At 41.2% G+C, this 4,229-nt stretch overlaps 1 non-coding gene across 1 annotated transcript; it reads right to left on the bottom strand.

Annotated features, from left to right (window-relative positions):
- Window positions 1-2,768: 2,768 nt before the first annotated feature.
- On the bottom strand, window positions 2,769-2,875 carry LOC127112952 (small nucleolar RNA R71). Its single transcript, XR_007799131.1, has one exon. It is a non-coding gene; the product is annotated as a small nucleolar RNA R71 (small nucleolar RNA).
- Window positions 2,876-4,229: the final 1,354 nt, after the last annotated feature.

Raw genomic sequence — 4,229 nt, 5'->3', positions numbered from 1 at the left:
AATATTCTTGAACCGAGAGAGTCAGAATGGTATGTACGCCATTCGTGGTCTGGAGGTGGAAGATTATTGAACACTTAGAACGCCCCAAAAATTTGCACTTGTCAATTAGTTAGTCTTGATGGAGATGGGCTTAAAGATGCCATCTAGGAAGTTTGATGATGAGAGCTTCAGAGTGCGTCGTACGTTAGAAGATATCTGAAGTCATGGGTGTCACTGGGTCATACGCCAGACCGTATAGTGAGTCATTCATTAGGCCGTCGACTTCATTGGGGAGTCAGAATGGGTCATACGCCGCTAGAGATAACAGATCAGAATGGATCATACGCTAGATCGTATCTGAGCTGCAGAATGGGCCGTCTGTTAGGCTGTATCTGACGAAAAGTAGTCGTACGCTAGACTACACCTCAGGATGTACCGTACGCTAGGTAGTATCTGAGGAATGAAGATTCGAATGGGTCGTACGCTAGACCGTATTGTTGGAGGAGTAATATGTTGTGCCGAATCAAAATGAGATAAGAATCCGAATGAGTCATACACTGCTGGGGATAAAGGATCAGAATGGATCGTACGCTAGATCGTATCTGAGTTGCGGAACGAGCCGTCCGTTAGACTGTATCGTTACTGGGGGTGAATGATCAGAATGGATCGTATGCTAGATCGTATCTGAGTTGTAGACTGAGCCGTTGATCACACTAAAATTCACCGTATTTCTGACTCCGATTTCGCATGCATTCTTAGCTTTTATTGTTGTTTTGCTTTGTTATTTCTTTGTTTTCTTATGTTTTCAGGTTTTTATAATAATCGGAGCTTGAATCGGGAAAAGGAGCGAAAAAGGAGTGAAAACGGGCGAAAACCTAGAAATTCAGCGTTTTGCACTTACGGCACCCACCGTGGCGGGCGCCATGGGGTTAGCCATGACGTGGCCACGTCTCAAGACCACTCCTCAACCGCCAAGACCCACGATCCCCACTCCATCATCCCCTGTAGGGACCATGGCGGGCGCCATAGGCCTGTGGCGGGCGCCACAAGGCCAAAATCAGTAACCTCCACTTTTTAGTGGAGGGGCGTCCCTGTCATTTCATGCTTTCAGTTTTTACTATAAATAGGACCTTAGATTTTCGTTTTTCTTCATCCAGAATTAGAATTCTCTAGGCATATATCAGTTATAAAGCAGTTGCCATTCCACATCGGGGTGCCTCTGCAATCGAGTGATCGAGTCTGTAATCTGTCTGTGGTTCGAGTTTTGGAGCACTCTGGAGGAAGTTAATCCTGCCGCCATTTTAATTCAAGTTCGTATTTTACTTTTGTTTATTTCCTGCACTCGCACATTTACGTTGTTTATTTCCTGCACTCGCACATTTACGTTGTTTATTTCCTGCACTCGCACATTTACGTTGTTTATTTCCTGCACTCGCACTTTACTTTGTTTATTATCCGCACTCGCTTTAAATTACTTTTATGAAAAACTATAAAAAGAATATTTACTTTATCATGTCTAACTAATTCTATAAAGGTTAGAATGTAAGGATCGTAATTAAACCAGTAATCAGTATAATTGTTCGTGGAAACACCTAAGGGCTATTTTATCTTTCAATTCAAGTAATTGTTTTTAACTATTTCAAAAACAGCCAAAAGCGCTTTGTCTAGTTTATTAGGAGATTTTAGATTAAAAAGAAAAGAGATTTTAAAACGATTTTCGGACGCGTTAGGAAGTTTAAACTCTGGTTCGTAAGAACCTCTTTTTGCTAGGAAGTCCAGGTTAAAATACTTTTCAACTTAGTTAAGATACTATATTTCTTAAAAATAGGTTTACTACTCTAACGCAGTACGCACCTTTTTATCCGTGACAATAGGAGGGGTTGATTAGAGAGTACAACTCGGTTCTGAATACGCGAAAGCGACAGTTCCTGTTAAATTAGTTCTTTTCAAAGGAGAAAACATTGCCCATAAGTAGTTCCACTAACAAGTACTGGATTATCATTGATTGCGTGAATTACATTCGAGCCTGTCTTTATTTATTATTTAAAATTATAATTTTATTTACCATTGCACCCTTATTAAAACCCTTAAAAATAGTTGCCTTAGATACACACCATAACAACAGGTTTGATAGATTGACACTTGGTCTCTGTGGATTCGATAATCTTTTATATTACTTTGACGTGATTCGTACACTTGCGAAAAACACGCATCAAGTTTTTGGCGCCGTTGCCGGGGACCAATTTCGTCAAATTTCATTACCCTGTAGTTATACCGTTTAGACTAAGGTTGTTACCCACCGGTCAATGCGAAAGACTCGCAGTGCCGGAAGTTTAGTAGACCCTCTAGCTGAACCTGAACGTTACGCTCGCGCACGTTTATTTTTCCATAGGAATAGGATAGCTATGGCCGAAGAACAAAACCGAAGACCTCTTAAGGACTTCGCCCAACCATCAAACGAGGAACCTAGTTCCAGTATAGTAAACCCCGTTATCCCAGCCAATAATTTTGAACTTAAACCATCCCTGCTGCAATTAGTGCAACAGAGACAATTCTCAGGTCTCGCTACTGATAACCCAAACCAACATTTAAAAAACTTTCTTCAGTTAGCAGACACCTTTAAAACCAATGGAGCTTCTCCTGAGGCGATACGCTTAAGATTATTTCCCTTTTCCCTCAAAGATAAAGCTCTATCATGGTTAGATTCCCTTCCACCCAATTCAATAACAACTTGGGATGACCTTAGGAAAGTTTTTCTTGCTAGATATTTTCCCCCAAGTAAGACCGCTCTTCTTCGAAACCTTATAACTAGATTTACCCAACTCCAAGGAGAGTCGTTGTTCGAAGCCTGGGAGAGATATAAAGAACTATTAAGAGCATGCCCACACCATGGCTTAGAGAATTGGCTAATCATCCAAACCTTCTATAATGGACTTCATTATAACACTAAGATGACCATCGACGCTGCCGCTGGTGGCGCACTGATGAATAAACCTTACCCTGAAGCTAGTGCCCTTATCGAGGATATGGCCCAAAACCATCAATCATGGGGAGTAGAACGAGCGACAGTGGAAAAGAAGGAAGCCCAAGGAGGAATACATGAGCTAAGCTCTATAGACATGATGCAGGCTAAAATGGACGCGTTGGCCCTTAGAGTCGAACATATGTGTACAACTCCGAATACTGTAGCCGCAGTTTCGCCGAATTGTGAGATATGTGGAACGCAAGGACACCAATCCGCCGAATGCAATCTGTTAAATGAAACCAACACTGAGCAAGTGAATTATACCCAAGGGAACCCATTTTCTAACACATATAACCCTGGATGGAGGAATCACCCAAACTTCTCCTACAAAAATAATAACCCTATTCAAAATACCGCACCTCCGAGACAACAAGGTTACCAAGCCCCTAGAACAAATCAACCTATGCAACCTGTACCGCCAAACCCGAGCTTTGAAGAAATTGTAAAAGATTTCATCGTTGCTCAAAAACAGAAAAACAAAGAGTTCATGAACCAAAGCGTCCATGTTAACGAACTAATTACCCAGTTAGGAACCAAGGTTGATCAAATCATTACTCATAATAAGATGCTTGAAACCCAGATCTCTCAGGTAGCGTTAAACCAAGCCCCACAGACTACCCCTGGAGGACAGTTCCCTGGACAACCTCAACAAAACCCGAAAGGGCAAGCTAATGCCATTACTCTACGAAGTGGAACCGCTTATAAGGAGCCTTTAAACCCTAGATTAAGTAAGCCTGAAACTTCTAAGAGGAGTGAGGAAAAGGAACCAGAGAAGCCTGAAACCCCGGAAAGTCAAGAAAAAGGAGAAGAACCTAAAAATAAAACCTATGTACCACCACCGCCATACAAACCACCAATACCATACCCTCAAAGATTAAAGAAAACCCAAATCGATAATCAATATCAAAAATTCGTTAAGGTTATAGAAAAACTTCACGTAGAAATCCCCTTTACAGAAGCCATCACCCAAATACCTTCTTATGCTAAGTTTCTCAAAGACATACTTACGAATAAACGTAGACTTGAAGATCCGAAACCCGTGGAATGTAATTCTATTTCCGAAGATAGGTTAGCAAAGAAAGATAAAGATCCCGGAAATTTTTCCATTCCTTGTATTTTAGGGAATCATGTCATCGAAAAAGCTTTTCTAGACTTAGGAGCTAGTGTGAGCTTAATGCCTTTAGCAGTTTGTGAGAGATTAAACTTAGGAGAATTACAACCTACT

The sequence above is a fragment of the Lathyrus oleraceus genome, unplaced genomic scaffold, assembly GCF_024323335.1.
Source record: "Lathyrus oleraceus cultivar Zhongwan6 unplaced genomic scaffold, CAAS_Psat_ZW6_1.0 chrUn0203, whole genome shotgun sequence".
In the NCBI taxonomy this organism is placed as follows: Eukaryota; Viridiplantae; Streptophyta; class Magnoliopsida; order Fabales; family Fabaceae; genus Lathyrus; species Lathyrus oleraceus.
This window is presented reverse-complemented; position numbering and strand designations above follow the sequence as displayed.